The sequence below is a fragment of the Triturus cristatus genome, chromosome 1_1, assembly GCF_964204655.1.
Source record: "Triturus cristatus chromosome 1_1, aTriCri1.1, whole genome shotgun sequence".
Lineage (NCBI taxonomy): Eukaryota > Metazoa > Chordata > Amphibia > Caudata > Salamandridae > Triturus > Triturus cristatus.
Genome location: NC_140579.1, coordinates 1,095,816,184 through 1,095,838,520, shown reverse-complemented (window position 1 = coordinate 1,095,838,520; position 22,337 = coordinate 1,095,816,184).

The following is a 22,337-nucleotide window of genomic DNA, read 5'->3' as shown; positions in this document are numbered from 1 at the left end:
AGGTAAGGCATCTGGTCTGTTTCTTATCTAACTCTTTTTTTTATGTTTCTTTACAGGGCTTCCCCGGGCCGTGCCGTTCCCGTGCAGCGTCGTGCATGGAGCGCTTTCCCCGGTATGTATGATGCTGTTTGCGGGTCTTAGGTAAGGCATCTGGTCTGTTTCTTATCTAACTCTTTTTTTAAATGTTTCTTTACAGGGTTTCCTCGGGCCGTGCTGTTCCCGTGCAGCGTCGTGCATGGACTGCTTCCCCCGGTATGTATGATACTGTTGCGGGTCTTAGGTAAGGCATCTGGTCTGTTTCTTATCTAACTTTTTTAAAATCTTTCTTTACAGGGCTTCCCCTGGCCGTGCCATTCCCGTGCAGCGTGGTGCATGGAGCGCTTCCCTGGTATGTATGATGCTGTTTGCGGGTCTTAGGTAAGGCATCTGGTCTGTTTCTTATCTAACTCTTTTTTTTTATGTTTCTTTACAGGGCTTCCCCTGGCCGTGCCGTTCCTGTGCAGCGTCGTGCATGGAGTGCTTTTCCCGGTATGTATGATGCTGTGTGCGGGTCTTAGGTAAGGCATCTGGTCTGTTTCTTATCTAACTCTTTTTTTTGTGTTTCTTTACAGGGCTTCCCCGGGCCATGCCGTTCCCGTGCAGCGTCGTGCATGGAGCGCTTTCCCCGGTATGTATGATGCTGTTTGCGGGTCTTAGGTAAGGCATCTGGTCGGTATCTTATCTAACTCTTTTTTTTATGTTTCTTTGCAGGGCTTCCCCGGTCCGTGCCGTTCCCGTGCAGAGTCGTGCATGGACTGCTTTCCCCGGTATGTATGATGCTGTTTGCGGGTCTTAGGTAAGGCATCTGGTCTGTTTCTTATCTAACTCTTTTTTAAAATGTTTCTTTACAGGGCTTCCCCGGGCCGTGCTGTTCCCGAGCAGCGTCGTGCATGGACTGCTTCCCCCGGTATGTATGATGCTGTTGCGGGTCTTAGGTAAGGCATCTGGTCTGTTTCTTATCTAACTCTTTTTTTTTATGTTTCTTTACAGGGCTTCCCCTGGCAGTGCCATTCCCGTGCAGCGTCGTGCATGGAGTGCTTTCCCCGGTATGTATGATGCTGTTTGCGGGTCTTAGGTAAGGCATCTGGTCTGTTTCTTATCTAACTTTTTTAAAATCTTTCTTTACAGGGCTTCCCCTGGCCGTGCCATTCCCGTGCAGCGTCGTGCATGGACTGCTTTCCCCGGTATGTATGATGCTGTTTGCGGGTCTTAGGTAAGGCATCTGGTCTGTTTCTTATCTAACTCTTTTTTTTAATGTTTCTTTACAGGGCTTCCCCGGGCCGTGCCGTTCCCGTGCAGCGTCGTGCATGGAGCGCTTCCCTGGTATGTATGATGCTGTTTGCGGGTCTTAGGTAAGGCATCTGGTCTGTTTCGTATCTAACTCTTTTTTTTTATGTTTCTTTACAGGGCTTCCCCTGGCCGTGCCGTTCCTGTGCAGCGTCGTGCATGGAGTGCTTTCCCCGGTATGTATGATGCTGTGTGCGGGTCTTAGGTAAGGCATCTGGTCTGTTTCTTATCTAACTCTTTTTTTTGTGTTTCTTTACAGGGCTTCCCCGGGCCATGCCGTTCCCGTGCAGCGTCGTGCATGGAGCGCTTTCCCCGGTATGTATGATGCTGTTTGCGGGTCTTAGGTAAGGCATCTGGTCGGTATCTTATCTAACTCTTTTTTTTATGTTTCTTTGCAGGGCTTCCCCGGTCCGTGCCGTTCCCGTGCAGAGTCGTGCATGGACTGCTTTCCCCGGTATGTATGATGCTGTTTGCGGGTCTTAGGTAAGGCATCTGGTCTGTTTCTTATCTAACTCTTTTTTTAAATGTTTCTTTACAGGGCTTCCCCGGGCCGTGCTGTTCCCGAGCAGCGTCGTGCATGGACTGCTTCCCCCGGTATGTATGATGCTGTTGCGGGTCTTAGGTAAGGCATCTGGTCTGTTTCTTATCTAACTCTTTTTTTTAATGTTTCTTTACAGGGCTTCCTCTGGCAGTGCCATTCCCGTGCAGCGTCGTGCATGGAGTGCTTTCCCCGGTATGTATGATGCTGTTTGCGGGTCTTAGGTAAGGCATCTGGTCTGTTTCTTATCTAACTCTTTTTTTTTGTGTTTCTTTACAGGGCTTCCCCGGGCCGTGCCGTTCCCGTGCAGCGTCGTGCATGGAGTGCTTTCCCCGGTATGTATGATGCTGTTTGCGGGTCTTAGGTAAGGCATCTGGTCTGTTTCTTATCTAACTCTTTTTTTTTATGTTTCTTTACAGGGAATCTCCGGGCTGTGCCGTTCCCGTGCAGCGTCGTGCATGGACTGCTTTCCCCGGTATGTATGATGCTGTTTGCGGGTCTTAGGTAAGGCATCTGGTCTGTTTCTTATCTAACTCTTTTTTTTAATGTTTCTTTACAGGGCTTCCCCGGGCCGTGCCGTTCCCGTGCAGCGTCGTGCATGGACTGCTTTCCCCGGTATGTATGATGCTGTTTGCGGGTCTTAGGTAAGGCATCTGGTCTGTTTCTTATCTAACTCTTTTTTTTAATCTTTCTTTACAGGGCTTCCACGGGCCGGGCGGTTCCCCTGCATCGTCGTGCATGGAGTGCTTTCCCCGGTATGTATGATGCTGTTTGCGGGTCTTAGGTAAGGCATCTGGTCTGTTTCTTATCTAACTCTTTTTTTTCTGCTTCTTTACAGGCTTCCCCGGGCCGTGCCGTTCCCGTGCAGCGTCGTGCATGGAGCGCTTTCCCCGGTATGTATGATGCTGTTTGCGGGTCTTAGGTAAGGCATCTGGTCTGTTTCTTATCTAACTCTTTTTTTTTTTGTTTCTTTACAGGGCTTCCTCTGGCTGTGCCGTTCCCGTGCAGCGTCGTGCATGGAGCGCTTCCCTGGTATGTATGATGCTGTTTGCGGGTCTTAGGTAAGGCATCTGGTCTGTTTCTTATCTAACTATTTTTTTTTATGTTTCTTTACAGGGAATCCCCGGGCTGTGCCGTTCCCGTGCAGCGTCGTGCATGAACTGCTTTCCCCGGTATGTATGATGCTGTTTGCGGGTCTTAGGTAAGGCATCTGGTCTGTTTCTTATCTAACTCTTTTTTTAAATGTTTCTTTACAGGGCTTCCACTGGCCGTGCCGTTCCCGTGCAGCGTCGTGCGTGGACTGCTTCCCCCGGTATGTATGATGCTGTTGCGGGTCTTAGGTAAGGCATCTGGTCTGTTTCTTATCTAACTCTTTTTTTTAATGTTTCTTTACAGGGCTTCCCCTGGCCGTGCCATTCCCGTGCAGCGTCGTGCATGGAGTGCTTTCCCCGGTATGTATGATGCTGTTTGCGGGTCTTAGGTAAGGCATCTGGTCTGTTTCTTATCTAACTCTTTTTTTTAATGTTTCTTTACAGGGCTTCCCCGGGCCGTGCCGTTCCCGTGCAGCGTCGTGCATGGACTGCTTTCCCCGGTATGTATGATGCTGTTTGCGGGTCTTAGGTAAGGCATCTGGTCTGTTTCTTATCTAACTCTTTTTTTTAATGTTTCTTTACAGGGCTTTCCCGGGCCGTTCCGTTCCCGTGCAGCGTCGTGCATGGAGCGCTTTCCCCGGTATGTATGATGCTGTTTGCGGGTCTTAGGTAAGGCATCTGGTCTGTTTCTTATCTAACTCTTTTTTTTTTGTTTCTTTACAGGGCTTCCCCTGGCCGTGCCGTTCCTGTGCAGCATCGTGCATGGAGTGCTTTCCCCGGTATGTATGATGCTGTTTGCGGGTCTTAGGTAAGGCCTCTGGTCTGTTTCTTATCTAACTCTTTTTTTTTGTGTTTCTTTACAGGGCTTCCCCGCGCCGTGCCATTCCCGTGCAGCGTCGTGCATGGAGCGCTTTCCCCGGTATGTATGATGCTGTTTGGGGGTCTTAGGTAAGGCATCTGATCTGTTTCTTATCTAACTCTTTATTTTTATGTTTCTTTACAGGGCTTCCCCAGGCCGTGCCGTTCGCGTGCAGCGTCGTGCATGGAGCGCTTTCCCCGGTATGTATGATGCTGTTTGCGGGTTTTAGGTAAGGCATCTGGTCTGTTTCTTATCTAACTCTTTTTGTTTCTGTTTCTTTACAGGGCTTCCCCGGGCCATGCCGTTCCCTTGCAGCGTCGTGCATGGAGCGCTTTCCCCGGTATGTATGATGCTGTTTGCAGGTCTTAGGTAAGGCATCTGGTCTGTATCTTATCTAACTCTTTTTTTAATGTTTCTTTACAGGGCTTCCCCGGGCCGTGCCGTTCCCGTGCAGATTCGTGCATGGACTGCTTTCCCCGGTATGTATGATTCTGTTTGCGGGTCTTAGGTAAGGCATCTGGTCTGTTTCTTATCTAACTGTTTTTTTTATGTTTCTTTACAGGGCTTCCCCAGGCCGTGCCGTTCCCGTGCAGCGTCGTGCATGGAGCGCTTTCCCCGGTATGTATGATGCTGTTTGCGGGTCTTAGGTAAGGCATCCGGTCTGTTTCTTATCTAACTCTTTTTTTTTTGTTTCTTTACAGGGCTTCCCCTGGCTGTGCCGTTCCCGTGCAGCGTCGTGCATGGAGCGCTTCCCTGGTATGTATGATGCTGTTTGCGGGTCTTAGGTAAGGCATCTGGTCTGTTTTCATCTAACTCTTTTTTTTTATGTTTCTTTACAGGGCTTCCCCTGGCCGTGCCGTTCCTGTGCAGCGTCGTGCATGGAGTGCTTTCCCCGGTATGTATGATGCTGTTTGCGGGTCTTAGGTAAGGCATCTGGTCTGTTTCTTATCTAACTCTTTTTTTTTGTGTTTCTTTACAGGGCTTCCCCGGGCCGTGCCGTTCCCGTGCAGTGTCGTGCATGGAGCGCTTTCCCCGGTATGTATGATGCTGTTTGCGGGTCTTAGGTAAGGCATCTGATCTGTTTCTTATCTAACTGTTTATTTTTATGTTTCTTTACAGGGCTTCCCCGGGCCGTGCCGTTCCCGTGCAGCGTCGTGCATGGAGCGCTTTCCCCGGTATGTATGATGCTGTTTGCGGGTTTTAGGTAAGGCATCTGGTCTGTTTCTTATCTAACTCTTTTTGTTTCTGTTTCTTTACAGGGCTTCCCCGGGCCGTGCCGTTCCCGTGCAGCGTCATGCATGGAGCGCTTTCCCCGGTATGTATGATGCTGTTTGCGGGTCTTAGGTAAGGCATCTGGTCTGTATCTTATCTAACTCTTTTTTTTAATGTTTCTTTACAGGGCTTCCCTGGGCCGTGCCGTTTCCGTGCAGAGTCATGCATGGACTGCTTTCCCCGGTATGTATGATGCTGTTTGCGGGTCTTAGGTAAGGCATCTGGTCTGTTTCTTATCTAACTCTTTTTTTTAATGTTTCTTTACAGGGCTTCCCCGGGCCGTGCCGTTCCCGTGCAGCGTCTTGCATGGAGCGCTTTCCCCGGTATGTATGATGCTGTTTGTGGGTCTTAGGTAAGGCATCTGGTCTGTTTCTTATCTAACTCTTTTTTTAAATGTTTCTTTACAGGGTTTCCCCGGGCCGTGCTGTTCCCGTGCAGCGTCGTGCATGGACTGCTTCCCCCGGTATGTATGATGCTGTTGCGGGTCTTAGGTAAGGCATCTGGTCTGTTTCTTATCCAACTCTTTTTTTTTCTGCTTCTTTACAGGCTTCCCCGGGCCGTGCCGTTCCCGTGCAGCGTCGTGCATGGAGCGCTTTCCCCGGTATGTATGATGCTGTTTGCGGGTCTTAGGTACGGCATCTGGCCTGTTTCTTATCTAACTCTTTTTTTTTTGTTTCTTTACAGGGCTTCCCCTGGCTGTGCCGTTCCCGTGCAGCGTCGTGCATGGAGCGCTTCCCTGGTATGTATGATGCTGTTTGCGGGTCTTAGGTAAGGCATCTGGTCTGTTTCTTATATAACTCTTTTTTTTTGTGTTTCTTTACAGGGCTTCCCCTGGCCGTGCCATTCCTATGCAGCGTCGTGCATGGAGTGCTTTCCCCGGTATGTATGATGCTGTTTGCGGGTCTTAGGTAAGGCATCTGGTCTGTTTCTTATCTAACTCTTTTTTTTTGTGTTTCTTTACAGGGCTTCCCCGGGCCGTGCCGTTCCCGTGCAGCGTCGTGCATGGAGCGCTTTCCCCGGTATGTATGATGCTGTTTGCGGGTCTTAGGTAAGGCATCTGATGTGTTTCTTATCTAACTCTTTATTTTTATGTTTCTTTACAGGGCTTCCCCAGGCCGTGCCGTTCCCGTGCAGCGTCGTGCATGGAGCGCTTTCCCCGGTATGTATGATGCTGTTTGCGGGTTTTAGGTAAGGCATCTGGTCTGTTTCTTATCTAACTCTTTTTGTTTCTGTTTCTTTACAGGGCTTCCCCGGGCCGTGCCGTTCCCGTGCAGCATCGTGCATGGAGTGCTTTCCCCGGTATGTATGATGCTGTTTGCGGGTCTTAGGTAAGGCATCTGGTCTGTTTCTTATCTAACTCTTTTTTTTAATGTTTCTTTACAGGGCTTCCCCGGGCCGTGCCGTTCCCGTGCAGCGTCGTGCATGGACTGCTTTCCCCGGTATGTATGATGCTGTTTGCGGGTCTTAGGTAAGGCATCTGGTCTGTTTCTTATCTAACTCTTTTTTTTAATGTTTCTTTACAGGGCTTCCCCGGGCCGTGCCGTTCCCGTGCAGCGTCGTGCATGGAGCGCTTTCCCCGGTATGTATGATGCTGATTGCAGGTCTTAGGTAAGGCATCTGGTCTGTTTCTTATCTAACTCTTTTTTTTTTGTTTCTTTACAGGGCTTCCCCTGGCTGTGCCGTTCCCGTGCAGCGTCGTGCATGGAGCGCTTCCCTGGTATGTATGCTGCTGTTTGCAGGTCTTAGGTAAGACATCTGGTCTGTTTCTTATCTAACTCTTTTTTTTAATGTTTCTTTACAGGGCTTCCCCTGGCCGTGCCGTTCCTGTGCAGCATTGTGCATGGAGTGCTTTCCCCGGTATGTATGATGCTGTTTGCGGGTCTTAGGTAAGGCCTCTGGTCTGTTTCTTATCTAACTCTTTTTTTTTGTGTTTCTTTACAGGGCTTCCCCGCGCCGTGCCGTTCCCGTGCAGCGTCGTGCATGGAGCGCTTTCCCCGGTATGTATGATGCTGTTTGCGGGTCTTAGGTAAGGCATCTGATCTGTTTCTTATCTAACTCTTTATTTTTATGTTTCTTTACAGGGCTTCCCCAGGCCGTGCCGTTCGCGTGCAGCGTCGTGCATGGAGCGCTTTCCCTGGTATGTATGATGCTGTTTGCGGGTTTTAGGTAAGGCATCTGGTCTGTTTCTTATCTAACTCTTTTTGTTTCTGTTTCTTTACAGGGCTTCCCCGGGCCATGCCGTTCCCGTGCAGCGTCGTGCATGGAGCGCTTTCCCCGGTATGTATGATGCTGTTTGCAGGTCTTAGGTAAGGCATCTGGTCTGTATCTTATCTAACTCTTTTTTTAATGTTTCTTTACAGGGCTTCCCCGGGCCGTGCCGTTCCCGTGCAGAGTCGTGCATGGACTGCTTTCCCCGGTATGTATGATTCTGTTTGCGGGTCTTAGGTAAGGCATCTGGTCTGTTTCTTATCTAACAGTTTTTTTTATGTTTCTTTACAGGGCTTCCCCGGGCCGTGCCGTTCCCGTGCAGCGTCGTGCATGGAGCGCTTTCCCCGGTATGTATGATGCTGTTTGCGGGTCTTAGGTAAGGCATCTGGTCTGTTTCTTATCTAACTCTTTTTTTTTTGTTTCTTTACAGGGCTTCTCCTGGCTGTGCCGTTCCCGTGCAGCGTCGTGCATGGAGCGCTTCCCTGGTATGTATGATGCTGTTTGCAGGTCTTAGGTAAGGCATCTGGTCTGTTTCTTATCTAACTCTTTTTGTAATTGTTTCTTTACAGGGTTTCCCCGGGCCGTGCTGTTCCCGTGCAGCGTCGTGCATGGACTGCTTCCCCCGGTATGTATGATGCTGTTTGCGGGTCTTAGGTTAGGCATCTGGTCTGTTTCTTATCTAACTCTTTTTTTTAATGTTTCTTTACAGGGCTTCCCCTGGCCGTCCCGTTCCTGTGCAGCGTCGTTCATGGAGTGCTTTCCCCGGTATGTATGATGCTGTTTGCGGGTCTTAGGTAAGGCATCTGGTCTGTTTCTTATCTAACTCTTTTTTTTGTGTTTCTTCAGAGGGCTTCCCCGGGCCATGCCGTTCCCGTGCAGCGTCGTGCATGGAGCGCTTTCCCCGGTATGTATGATGCTGTTTGCGTGTCTTAGGTAAGGCATCTGATCTGTTTCTTATCTAACTCTTTATTTTTATGTTTCTTTACAGGGCTTCCCCGGGCCGTGCCGTTCCCGTGCAGCGTCGTGCATGGAGCGCTTTTCCCGGTATGTATGATGCTGTTTGCGGGTTTTAGGTAAGGCATCTGGTGTGTTTCTTATCTAACTCTTTTTGTTTCTGTTTCTTTACAGGGCTTCCCTGGGCCGTGCCGTTCCCGTGCAGTGTCGTGCATGGAGCGCTTTCCCCGGTATGTATGATACTGTTTGCGGGTCTTAGGTAAGGCATCTGGTCTGTATCTTATCTAACTCTTTTTTTTTATGTTTCTTTACAGGGCTTCCCCGGGCCGTGCCGTTTCCGTGCAGAGTCGTGCATGGACTGCTTTCCCCGGTATGTATGATGCTGTTTGTGGGTCTTAGGTAAGGCATCAGGTCTGTTTCTTATCTAACTCTTTTTTTAAATGTTTCTTTACAGGGTTTCCCAAGGCCGTGCTATTCCCGTGCAGCGTCGTGCATGGACTGCTTCCCCCGGTATGTATGATGCTGTTGCGGGTCTTAGGTAAGGCATCTGGTCTGTTTCTTATCTAACTCTTTTTTTAATGTTTCTTTACAGGGCTTCCCCTGGCCGTGCCATTCCCGTGCAGCGTCGTGCATGGAGTGCTTTCCCCGGTATGTATGATGCTGTTTGCGGGTCTTAGGTAAGGCATCTGGTCTGTTTCTTATCTAACTCTTTTTTTTTTTTGTTTCTTTACAGGGCTTCCCCTGGCTGTGCCGTTCCCGTGTAGCGTCGTGCATGGAGCGCTTCCCTGGTATGTATGATGCTGTTTGCGGGTCTTAGGTAAGGCATCTGGTCTGTTTCTTATCTAACTCTTTTTTTTTGTGTTTCTTTACAGGGCTTCCCCGGGCCGTGCCGTTCCCGTGCAGCGTCGTGCATGGAGCGCTTTCCCCGGTATGTATGATGCTGTTTGCCGGTCTTAGGTAAGGCATCTGGTCTGTTTCTTATCTAACTCTTTATTTTCATGTTTCTTTACAGGGCTTCCCCGGGCCGTGCCGTTCCCGTGCAGCGTCGTGCATGGAGCGCTTTCCCCGGTATGTATGATGCTGTTTGCGGGTCTTTGGTAAGGCATCTGGTCTGTTTCTTATCTAACTCTTTTTTTTTATGTTTCTTTACAGGGAATCTCCGGGCTGTGCCGTTCCCGTGCAGCGTCATGCATGGACTGCTTTCCCCTGTATGTATTATGCTGTTTGCGGGTCTTAGGTAAGGCATCTGGTCTGTTTCTTATCTAACTCTTTTTTTTAATGTTTCTTTACAGGGCTTCCCCGGGCCGTGCCGTTCCCGTGCAGCGTCGTGCATGGACTGCTTTCTCCGGTATGTATGATGCTGTTTGCGGGTCTTAGGTAAGGCATCTGGTCTGTTTCTTATCTAACTCTTTTTTTTAATGTTTCTTTACAGGGCTTCCACGGGCTGTGCCGTTCCCGTGCAGCGTCGTGCATGGACTGCTTCCCCCGGTATGTATGATGCTGTTGCGGGTCTTAGGTAAGGCATCTGGTCTGTTTCTTATCTAACTCTTTTTTTTAATGTTTCTTTACAGGGCTTCCCCTGGCCGTACCATTCCCGTGCAGCGTCGTGCATGGAGCGCTTTCCCCGGTATGTATGATGCTGTTTGCGGGTCTTAGGTAAGGCATCTGGTCTGTTTCTTTCTAACTCTTTTTTTTTTGTTTCTTTACAGGGCTTCCCCTGGCTGTGCCGTTCCCGTGCAGCGTCGTGCATGGAGCGCTTCCCTGGTATGTATGATGCTGTTTGCGGGTCTTAGGTAAGGCATCTGGTCTGTTTCTTATCTAACTCTTTATTTTTATGTTTCTTTACAGGGCTTCCCTGGGCCGTGCCGTTCCCGTGTAGCGTCGTGCATGGAGCGCTTTCCCCGGTATGTATGATGCTGTTTGCGGGTCTTAGGTAAGGCATCTGGTCTGTTTCTTATCTAACTCTTTTTTTATGTTTCTTTACAGGGAATCCCCGGGCTGTGCCGTTCCCATGCAGCGTCGTGCATGGACTGCTTTCCCCGGTATGTATGATGCTGTTTGCGGGTCTTAGGTAAGGCATCTGGTCTGTTTCTTATCTAACTCTTTTTTTAAATGTTTCTTTACAGGGCTTCCCCGGGCCGTGCCGTTCCCGTGCAGCGTCGTGCATGGACTGCTTTCCCCGGTATGTATGATGCTGTTTGCGGGTCGTAGGTAAGGCATCGGGTCTGTTTCTTATCTTACTCTTTTTTTTAATGTTTCTTTACAGGGCTTCCACGTGCCGTGCCGTTCCCGTGCAGCGTCGTGCATGGAGTGCTTTCCCCGGTATGTATGATGCTGTTTGCTTGTCTTAGGTAAGGCATCTGGTCTGTTTCTTATCTAACTCTTTTTTTTCTGCTTCTTTACAGGCTTCCCCGGGCCGTGCCGTTCCCGTGCAGCTTCGTGCATGGAACGCTTTCCCCGGTATGTGTGATGCTGTTTGCGGGTCTTAGGTAAGGCATCTGGTCTGTTTCTTATCTAGCTCTTCTTTTTTTTGTTTCTTTACAGGGCTTCCCCTGGCTGTGCCGTTCCCGTGCAGAGTCGTGCATGGAGCGCTTCCCTGGTATGTATGATGCTGTTTGCGGGTCTTAGGTAAGGCATCTGGTCTGTTTCTTATCTAACTCTTTTTTTTTATGTTTCTTTACAGGGCTTCCCCGGGCCGTGCCGTTCCCGTGCAGCGTCTTGCATGGAGCGCTTTCCCCGGTATGTATGATGCTGTTTGTGGGTCTTAGGTAAGGCATCTGGTCTGTTTCTTATCTAACTCTTTTTTTAAATGTTTCTTTACAGGGTTTCCCCGGGCCGTGCTGTTCCCGTGCAGCGTCGTGCATGGACTGCTTTCCCCGGTATGTATGATGCTGTTGCGGGTCTTAGGTAAGGCATCTGGTCTGTTTCTTATCTAACTCTTTTTTTTTCTGCTTCTTTACAGGCTTCCCCGGGCCGTGCCGTTCCCGTGCAGCGTCGTGCATGGAGCGCTTTCCCCGGTATGTATGATGCTGTTTGCGGGTCTTAGGTACGGCATCTGGCCTGTTTCTTATCTAACTCTTTTTTTTTTGTTTCTTTACAGGGCTTCCCCTGGCTGTGCCGTTCCCGTGCAGCGTCGTGCATGGAGCGCTTCCCTGGTATGTATGATGCTGTTTGCGGGTCTTAGGTAAGGCATCTGGTCTGTTTCTTATCTAACTCTTTTTTTTTGTGTTTCTTTACAGGGCTTCCCCTGGCCGTGCCATTCCTATGCAGCGTCGTGCATGGAGTGCTTTCCCCGGTATGTATGATGCTGTTTGCGGGTCTTAGGTAAGGCATCTGGTCTGTTTCTTATCTAACTCTTTTTTTTTGTGTTTCTTTACAGGGCTTCCCCGGGCCGTGCCGTTCCCGTGCAGCGTCGTGCATGGAGCGCTTTCCCCGGTATGTATGATGCTGTTTGCGGGTCTTAGGTAAGGCATCTGATCTGTTTCTTATCTAACTCTTTATTTTTATGTTTCTTTACAGGGCTTCCCCAGGCCGTGCCGTTCCCGTGCAGCGTCGTGCATGGAGCGCTTTCCCCGGTATGTATGATGCTGTTTGCGGGTTTTAGGTAAGGCATCTGGTCTGTTTCTTATCTAACTCTTTTTGTTTCTGTTTCTTTACAGGGCTTCCCCGGGCCGTGCCGTTCCCGTGCAGCATCGTGCATGGAGTGCTTTCCCCGGTATGTATCATGCTGTTTGCGGGTCTTAGGTAAGGCATCTGGTCTGTTTCTTATCTAACTCTTTTTTTTAATGTTTCTTTACAGGGCTTCCCCGGGCCGTGCCGTTCCCGTGCAGCGTCGTGCATGGACTGCTTTCCCCGGTATGTATGATGCTGTTTGCGGGTCTTAGGTAAGGCATCTGGTCTGTTTCTTATCTAACTCTTTTTTTTAATGTTTCTTTACAGGGCTTCCCCGGGCCGTGCCGTTCCCGTGCAGCGTCGTGCATGGAGCGCTTTCCCCGGTATGTATGATGCTGTTTGCAGGTCTTAGGTAAGGCATCTTGTCTGTTTCTTATCTAACTCTTTTTTTTTTGTTTCTTTACAGGGCTTCCCCTGGCTGTGCCGTTCCCGTGCAGCGTCGTGCATGGAGCGCTTCCCTGGTATGTATGCTGCTGTTTGCAGGTCTTAGGTAAGACATCTGGTCTGTTTCTTATCTAACTCTTTTTTTTAATGTTTCTTTACAGGGCTTCCCCTGGCCGTGCCGTTCCTGTGCAGCATTGAGCATGGAGTGCTTTCCCCGGTATGTATGATGCTGTTTGCGGGTCTTAGGTAAGGCTTCTGGTCTGTTTCTTATCTAACTCTTTTTTTTTGTGTTTCTTTACAGGGCTTCCCCGCGCCGTGCCGTTCCCGTGCAGCGTCGTGCATGGAGCGCTTTCCCCGGTATGTATGATGCTGTTTGCGGGTCTTAGGTAAGGCATCTGATCTGTTTCTTATCTAACTCTTTATTTTTATGTTTCTTTACAGGGCTTCCCCAGGCCGTGCCGTTCGCGTGCAGCGTCTTGCATGGAGCGCTTTCCCTGGTATGTATGATGCTGTTTGCGGGTTTTAGGTAAGGCATCTGGTCTGTTTCTTATCTAACTCTTTTTGTTTCTGTTTCTTTACAGGGCTTCCCCGGGCCATGCCGTTCCCGTGCAGCGTCGTGCATGGAGCGCTTTCCCCGGTATGTATGATGCTGTTTGCAGGTCTTAGGTAAGGCATCTGGTCTGTATCTTATCTAACTCTTTTTTTAATGTTTCTTTACAGGGCTTCCCCGGGCCGTGCCGTTCCCGTGCAGAGTCGTGCATGGACTGCTTTCCCCGGTATGTATGATTCTGTTTGCGGGTCTTAGGTAAGGCATCTGGTCTGTTTCTTATCTAACAGTTTTTTTTATGTTTCTTTACAGGGCTTCCCCGGGCCGTGCCGTTCCCGTGCAGCGTCGTGCATGGAGCGCTTTCCCCGGTATGTATGATGCTGTTTGCGGGTCTTAGGTAAGGCATCTGGTCTGTTTCTTATCTAACTCTTTTTTTTTTGTTTCTTTACAGGGCTTCTCCTGGCTGTGCCGTTCCCGTGCAGCGTCGTGCATGGAGCGCTTCCCTGGTATGTATGATGCTGTTTGCAGGTCTTAGGTAAGGCATCTGGTCTGTTTCTTATCTAACTCTTTTTTTAATTGTTTCTTTACAGGGTTTCCCCGGGCCGTGCTGTTCCCGTGCAGCGTCGTGCATGGACTGCTTCCCCCGGTATGTATGATGCTGTTTGCGGGTCTTAGGTTAGGCATCTGGTCTGTTTCTTATCTAATTCTTTTTTTTAATGTTTCTTTACAGGGCTTCCCCTGGCCGTCCCGTTCCTGTGCAGCGTCGTTCATCCAGTGCTTTCCCCGGTATGTATGATGCTGTTTGCGGGTCTTAGGTAAGGCATCTGGTCTGTTTCTTATCTAACTCTTTTTTTTGTGTTTCTTCAGAGGGCTTCCCCGGGCCATGCCGTTCCCGTGCAGCGTCGTGCATGGAGCGCTTTCCCCGGTATGTATGATGCTGTTTGCGGGTCTTAGGTAAGGCATCTGATCTGTTTCTTATCTAACTCTTTATTTTTATGTTTCTTTACAGGGCTTCCCCGGGCCGTGCCGTTCCCGTGCAGCGTCGTGCATGGAGCGCTTTTCCCGGTATGTATGATGCTGTTTGCGGGTTTTAGGTAAGGCATCTGGTGTGTTTCTTATCTAACTCTTTTTGTTTCTGTTTCTTTACAGGGCTTCCCTGGGCCGTGCCGTTCCCGTGCAGTGTCGTGCATGGAGCGCTTTCCCCGGTATGTATGATACTGTTTGCGGGTCTTAGGTAAGGCATCTGGTCTGTATCTTATCTAACTCTTTTTTTTTATGTTTCTTTACAGGGCTTCCCCGGGCCGTGCCGTTTCCGTGCAGAGTCGTGCATGGACTGCTTTCCCCGGTATGTATGATGCTGTTTGTGGGTCTTAGGTAAGGCATCAGGTCTGTTTCTTATTGAACTCTTTTTTTAAATGTTTCTTTACAGGGTTTCCCAAGGCCGTGCTATTCCCGTGCAGCGTCGTGCATGGACTGCTTCCCCCGGTATGTATGATGCTGTTGCGGGTCTTAGGTAAGGCATCTGGTCTGTTTCTTATCTAACTCTTTTTTTAATGTTTCTTTACAGGGCTTCCCCTGGCCGTGCCATTCCCGTGCAGCGTCGTGCATGGAGTGCTTTCCCCGGTATGTATGATGCTGTTTGCGGGTCTTAGGTAAGGCATCTGGTCTGTTTCTTATCTAACTCTTTTTTTTTTTGTTTCTTTACAGGGCTTCCCCTGGCTGTGCCGTTCCCGTGTAGCGTCGTGCATGGAGCGCTTCCCTGGTATGTATGATGCTGTTTGCGGGTCTTAGGTAAGGCATCTGGTCTGTTTCTTATCTAACTCTTTTTTTTTGTGTTTCTTTACAGGGCTTCCCCGGGCCGTGCCGTTCCCGTGCAGCGTCGTGCATGGAGCGCTTTCCCCGGTATGTATGATGCTGTTTGCCGGTCTTAGGTAAGGCATCTGGTCTGTTTCTTATCTAACTCTTTATTTTCATGTTTCTTTACAGGGCTTCCCCGGGCCGTGCCGTTCCCGTGCAGCGTCGTGCATGGAGCGCTTTCCCCGGTATGTATGATGCTGTTTGCGGGTCTTAGGTAAGGCATCTGGTCTGTTTCTTATCTAACTCTTTTTTTTTATGTTTCTTTACAGGGAATCTCCGGGCTGTGCCGTTCCCGTGCAGCGTCATGCATGGACTGCTTTCCCCTGTATGTATTATGCTGTTTGCGGGTCTTAGGTAAGGCATCTGGTCTGTTTCTTATCTAACTCTTTTTTTTAATGTTTCTTTACAGGGCTTCCCCGGGCCGTGCCGTTCCCGTGCAGCGTCGTGCATGGACTGCTTTCTCCGGTATGTATGATGCTGTTTGCGGGTCTTAGGTAAGGCATCTGGTCTGTTTCTTATCTAACTCTTTTTTTTAATGTTTCTTTACATGGCTTCCACGGGCTGTGCCGTTCCCGTGCAGCGTCGTGCATGGACTGCTTCCCCCGGTATGTATGATGCTGTTGCGGGTCTTAGGTAAGGCATCTGGTCTGTTTCTTATCTAACTCTTTTTTTTAATGTTTCTTTACAGGGCTTCCCCTGGCCGTGCCATTCCCGTGCAGCGTCGTGCATGGAGCGCTTTCCCCGGTATGTATGATGCTGTTTGCGGGTCTTAGGTAAGGCATCTGGTCTGTTTCTTTCTAACTCTTTTTTTTTTGTTTCTTTACAGGGCTTCCCCTGGCTGTGCCGTTCCCGTGCAGCGTCGTGCATGGAGCGCTTCCCTGGTATGTATGATGCTGTTTGCGGGTCTTAGGTAAGGCATCTGGTCTGTTTCTTATCTAACTCTTTATTTTTATGTTTCTTTACAGGGCTTCCCTGGGCCGTGCCGTTCCTGTGTAGCGTCGTGCATGGAGCGCTTTCCCCGGTATGTATGATGCTGTTTGCGGGTCTTAGGTAAGGCATCTGGTCTGTTTCTTATCTAACTCTTTTTTTATGTTTCTTTACAGGGAATCCCCGGGCTGTGCCGTTCCCATGCAGCGTCGTGCATGGACTGCTTTCCCCGGTATGTATGATGCTGTTTGCGGGTCTTAGGTAAGGCATCTGGTCTGTTTCTTATCTAACTCTTTTTTTTAATGTTTCTTTACAGGGCTTCCCCGGGCCGTGCCGTTCCCGTGCAGCGTCGTGCATGGACTGCTTTCCCCGGTATGTATGATGCTGTTTGCGGGTCGTAGGTAAGGCATCTGGTCTGTTTCTTATCTTACTCTTTTTTTTAATGTTTCTTTACAGGGCTTCCACGTGCCGTGCCGTTCCCGTGCAGCGTCGTGCATGGAGTGCTTTCCCCGGTATGTATGATGCTGTTTGCTTGTCTTAGGTAAGGCATCTGGTCTGTTTCTTATCTAACTCTTTTTTTTCTGCTTCTTTACAGGCTTCCCCGGGCCGTGCCGTTCCCGTGCAGCTTCGTGCATGGAACGCTTTCCCCGGTATGTGTGATGCTGTTTGCGGGTCTTAGGTAAGGCATCTGGTCTGTTTCTTATCTAGCTCTTCTTTTTTTTGTTTCTTTACAGGTTTTCCCCGGGCCGTGCTGTTCCCGTGCAGCGTCGTGCATGGACTGCTTCCCCCGGTATGAATGATGCTGTTGCGGGTCTTAGGTAAGGCATCTGGTCTGTTTCTTATCTAACTCTTTTTTTTAATGTTTCTTTACAGGGCTTCCCCTGGCCGTGCCATTCCCGTGCAGCGTCGTGCATGGAGTGCTTTCCCCGGTATGTATGATGCTGTTTGCGGGTCTTAGGTAAGGCATCTGGTCTGTTTCTTATCTAACTCTTTTTTTTAATGTTTCTTTACAGGGCTTCCCCGGGCCGTGCCGTTCCCGTGCAGCGTCGTGCATGGAGTGCTTTCCCCGGTATGTATGATGCTGTTTGCGGGTCTTAGGTAAGGCATCTGGTCTGTTTCTTATCTAACTCTTTTTTTTCTGCTTCTTTACAGGCTTCCCCGGGCCGTGCCGTTCCCGTGCAGCTTCGTGCTTGGAGCGCTTTCCCCGGTATGTATGATGCTGTTTGCGGGTCTTAGGTAAGGCATTTGGTCTGTTTCTTATCTAACTCTTTTTTTTTTGTTTCTTTACAGGGCTTCCCCTGGCTGTGCCGTTCCTGTGCAGCGTCGTGCATGGAGTGCTTTCCCCGTTATGTATGATGCTGTTTGCGGGTCTTAGGTAAGGCATCTGGTCTGTTTCTTATCTAACTCTTTTTTTTTGTGCTTCTTTACAGGGCTTCCCCGGGCCGTGCCGTTCCCGTGCAGCGTCGTGCATGGAGCGCTTTCCCTGGTATGTATGATGCTGTTTGCGGGTCTTAGGTAAGGCATCTGATCTGTTTCTTATCTAACTCTTTATTTTTATGTTTCTTTACAGGGCTTCCCCAGGCCGTGCCGTTCCCGTGCAGCGTCATGCATGGAGCGCTTTCCCCGGTATGTATGATGCTGTTTGCGGGTTTTAGGTAAGGCATCTGGTCTGTTTCTTATCTAACTCTTTTTGATCTGTTTCTTTACAGGGCTTCCCCGGGCCGTGCCTTTCCCGTGCAGCGTCGTGCATGGAGCGCTTTCCCCGGTATGTATGATGCTGTTTGCGGGTCTTAGGTAAGGCATCTGGTCTGTTTCTTATCTAACTCTTTTTTTATTTGTTTCTTTACAGGGCTTCCCCTGGCTGTGCCGTTCCCGTGTAGCGTCGTGCATGGAGCGCTTCCCTGGTATGTATGATGCTGTTTGCGGGTCTTAGGTAAGGCATCTGGTCTGTTTCTTTTCTAACTATTTTTTTTAATGTTTCTTTACAGGGCTTCCCCGGGCCGTGCCGTTCCCGTGCATAGTCGTGCATGGACTGCTTTCCCCGGTATGTATGATGCTGTTTGCGGGTCTTAGGTAAGGCATCTGGTCTGTTTCTTATCCAACTCTTTTTTTTATGTTTCTTTACAGGGCTTCCCCGGGCCGTGCCGTTCCCGTGCAGCGTCGTGCATGGAGCGCTTTCCCCGGTATGTATGATGCTGTTTGCGGGTCTTAGGTAAGGCATCTGGTCTGTTTCTTATCTAACTCTTTTTTTTCTGCTTCTTTACAGGCTTCCCCGGGCCGTGCCGTTCCCGTGCAGCTTCGTGCTTGGAGCGCTTTCCCCGGTATGTATGATGCTGTTTGCGGGTCTTAGGTAAGGCATTTGGTCTGTTTCTTATCTAACTCTTTTTTTTTTTGTTTCTTTACAGGGCTTCCCCTGGCTGTGCCGTTCCCGTGCAGCATCGTGCATGGAGCGCTTCCCTGGTATGTATGATGCTGTTTGTGGGTCTTAGGTAAGGCATCTGGTCTGTTTCTTATCTAACTCTTTTTTTTTATGTTTCTTTACAGGGCTTCCCCTGGCCGTGCCGTTCCTGTGCAGCGTCGTGCATGGAGTGCTTTCCCCGTTATGTATGATGCTGTTTGCGGGTCTTAGGTAAGGCATCTGGTCTGTTTCTTATCTAACTCTTTATTTTGTGCTTCTTTACAGGGCTTCCCCGGGCCGTGCCGTTCCCGTGCAGCGTCGTGCATGGAGCGCTTTCCCTGGTATGTATGATGCTGTTTGCGGGTCTTAGGTAAGGCATCTGATCTGTTTCTTATCTAACTCTTTATTTTTATGTTTCTTTACAGGGCTTCCCCAGGCCGTGCCGTTCCCGTGCAGCGTCATGCATGGAGCGCTTTCCCCGGTATGTATGATGCTGTTTGCGGGTTTTAGGTAAGGCATCTGGTCTGTTTCTTATCTAACTCTTTTTGTTTCTGTTTCTTTACAGGGCTTCCCCGGGCCGTGCCTTTCCCGTGCAGCGTCGTGCATGGAGCGCTTTCCCCGGTATGTATGATGCTGTTTGTGGGTCTTAGGTAAGGCATCTGGTCTGTTTCTTATCTAACTCTTTTTTTATTTGTTTCTTTACAGGGCTTCCCCTGGCTGTGCCGTTCCCGTGTAGCGTCGTGCATGGAGCGCTTCCCTGGTATGTATGATGCTGTTTGCGGGTCTTAGGTAAGGCATCTGGTCTGTTTCTTTTCTAACTATTTTTTTGTAATGTTTCTTTACAGGGCTTCCCCGGGCCGTGCCGTTCCCGTGCATAGTCGTGCATGGACTGCTTTCCCCGGTATGTATGATGCTGTTTGCGGGTCTTAGGTAAGGCATCTGGTCTGTTTCTTATCCAACTCTTTTTTTTATGTTTCTTTACAGGGCTTCCCCGGGCCGTGCCGTTCCCGTGCAGCGTCGTGCATGGAGCGCTTTCCCCGGTATGTATGATGCTGTTTGCGGGTCTTAGGTAAGGCATCTGGTCTGTTTCTTATCTAACTCTTTTTTTATATGTTTCTTTACAAGGTTTCCCCAGGCCGTGCTGTTCCCGTGCAGCGTCGTGCATGGACTGCTTCCACCGGTATGTATGATGCTGTTTGCGGGTCTTAGGTAAGGCATCTGGTCTGTTTCTTATCTAACTCTTTTTTTTAATGTTTCTTTACAGGGCTTCCACGGGCTGTGCCGTTCCCGTGCATCGTCGTGCATGGACTGCTTCCCCCGGTATGTATGATGCTGTTGCGGGTCTTAGGTAAGGCATCTGATCTGTTTCTTATCTAACTCTTTATTTTTATGTTTCTTTACAGGGCTTCCCCAGGCCGTGCCGTTCCCGTGCAGCGTCATGCATGGAGCGCTTTCCCCGGTATGTATGATGCTGTTTGCGGGTTTTAGGTAAGGCATCTGGTCTGTTTCTTATCTAACTCTTTTTGTTTCTGTTTCTTTACAGGGCTTCCCCAGGCCGTGCCTTTCCCGTGCAGCGTCGTGCATGGAGCACTTTCCCCGGTATGTATGATGCTGTTTGCGGGTCTTAGGTAAGGCATCTGGTCTGTTTCTTATCTAACTCTTTTTTTATTTGTTTCTTTACAGGGCTTCCCCTGGCTGTGCCGTTCCCGTGTAGCGTCGTGCATGGAGCGCTTCCCTGGTATGTATGATGCTGTTTGCGGGTCTTAGGTAAGGCATCTGGTCTGTTTCTTTTCTAACTATTTTTTTTAATGTTTCTTTACAGGGCTTCTCCGGGCCGTGCCGTTCCCGTGCATAGTCGTGCATGGACTGCTTTCCCCGGTATGTATGATGCTGTTTGCGGGTCTTAGGTAAGGCATCTGGTCTGTTTCTTATCCAACTCTTTTTTTTATGTTTCTTTACAGGGCTTCCCCGGGCCGTGCCGTTCCCGTGCAGCGTCGTGCATGGAGCGCTTTCCCCGGTAGGTATGATGCTGTTTGCGGGTCTTAGGTAAGACATCTGGTCTGTTTCTTATCTAACTCTTTTTTTTCTGCTTCTTTACAGGCTTCCCCGGGCCGTGCCGTTCCCGTGCAGCTTCGTGCTTGGAGCGCTTTCCCCGGTATGTATGATGCTGTTTGCGGGTCTTAGGTAAGGCATTTGGTCTGTTTCTTATCTAACTCTTTTTTTTTTTGTTTCTTTACAGGGATTCCCCTGGCTGTGCCGTTCCCGTGCAGCATCGTGCATGGAGCGCTTCCCTGGTATGTATGATGCTGTTTGCGGGTCTTAGGTAAGGCATCTGGTCTGTTTCTTATCTAACTCTTTTTTTTTATGTTTCTTTACAGGGCTTCCCCTGGCCGTGCCGTTCCTGTGCAGCGTCGTGCATGGAGTGCTTTCCCCGTTATGTATGATGCTGTTTGCGGGTCTTAGGTAAGGCATCTGGTCTGTTTCTTATCTAACTCTTTTTTTTTGTGCTTCTTTACAGGGCTTCCCCGGGCCGTGCCGTTCCCGTGCAGCGTCGTGCATGGAGCGCTTTCCCTGGTATGTATGATGCTGTTTGCGGGTCTTAGGTAAGGCATCTGATCTGTTTCTTATCTAACTCTTTATTTTTATGTTTCTTTACAGGGCTTCCCCAGGCCGTGCCGTTCCCGTGCAGCGTCATGCATGGAGCGCTTTCCCCGGTATGTATGATGCTGTTTGCGGGTTTTAGGTAAGGCATCTGGTCTGTTTCTTATCTAACTCTTTTTGTTTCTGTTTCTTTACAGGGTTTCCCCGGGCCGTGCCTTTCCCGTGCAGCGTCGTGCATGGAGCGCTTTCCCCGGTATGTATGATGCTGTTTGCGGGTCTTAGGTAAGGCATCTGGTCTGTTTCTTATCTAACTCTTTTTTTATTTGTTTCTTTACAGGGCTTCCCCTGGCTGTGCCGTTCCCGTGTAGCGTCGTGCATGGAGCGCTTCCCTGGTATGTATGATGCTGTTTGCGGGTCTTAGGTAAGGCATCTGGTCTGTTTCTTTTCTAACTATTTTTTTTAATGTTTCTTTACAGGGCTTCCCCGGGCCGTGCCGTTCCCGTGCATAGTCGTGCATGGACTGCTTTCCCCGGTATGTATGATGCTGTTTGCGGGTCTTAGGTAAGGCATCTGGTCTGTTTCTTATCCAACTCTTTTTTTTATGTTTCTTTACAGGGCTTCCCCGGGCCGTGCCGTTCCCATGCAGCGTCGTGCATGGAGCGCTTTCCCCGGTATGTATGATGCTGTTTGCGGGTCTTATGTAAGGTATCTGGTCTGTTTCTTATCTAACTCTTTTTTAAAATGTTTCTTTACAAGGTTTCCCCAGGCCGTGCTGTTCCCGTGCAGCGTCGTGCATGGACTGCTTCCACCGGTATGTATGATGCTGTTGCGGGTCTGAGGTAAGGCATCTGGTCTGTTTCTTATCTAACTCTTTTTTAAAATGTTTCTTTACAGGGCTTCCCCTGGCCGTGCCATTCCCGTGCAGCGTCGTGCATGGAGCGCTTTCCCCGGTATGTATGATGCTGTTTGCGGGTCTTAGGTAAGGCATCTGGTCTGTTTCTTATCTAACTCTTTTTTTAAATGTTTCTTTACAGGGTTTCCCCGGGCCGTGCTATTCCTGTGCAGCGTCGTGCGTGGACTGCTTCCCCCGGTATGTATGATGCTGTTTGCGGGTCTTAGGTAAGGCATCTGATCTGTTTCTTATCTAACTCTTTATTTTTATGTTTCTTTACAGGGCTTCCCCAGGCCGTGCCGTTCCCGTGCAGCGTCATGCATGGAGCGCTTTCCCCGGTATGTATGATGCTGTTTGCGGGTTTTAGGTAAGGCATCTGGTCTGTTTCTTATCTAACTCTTTTTGTTTCTGTTTCTTTACAGGGCTTCCCCAGGCCGTTACTTTCCCGTGCAGCGTCGTGCATGGAGCGCTTTCCCTGGTATGTATGATGCTGTTTGCGGGTCTTAGGTAAGGCATCTGATCTGTTTCTTATCTAACTCTTTATTTTTAAGTTTCTTTACAGGGCTTCCCCAGGCCGTGCCGTTCCCGTGCAGCGTCATGCATGGAGCGCTTTCCCCGGTATGTATGATGCTGTTTGCGGGTTTTAGGTAAGGCATCTGGTCTGTTTCTTATCTAACTCTTTTTGTTTCTGTTTCTTTACAGGGCTTCCCCGGGCCGTGCCTTTCCCGTGCAGCGTCGTGCATGGAGCGCTTTCCCCGGTATGTATGATGCTGTTTGCGGGTCTTAGGTAAGGCATCTGGTCTGTTTCTTA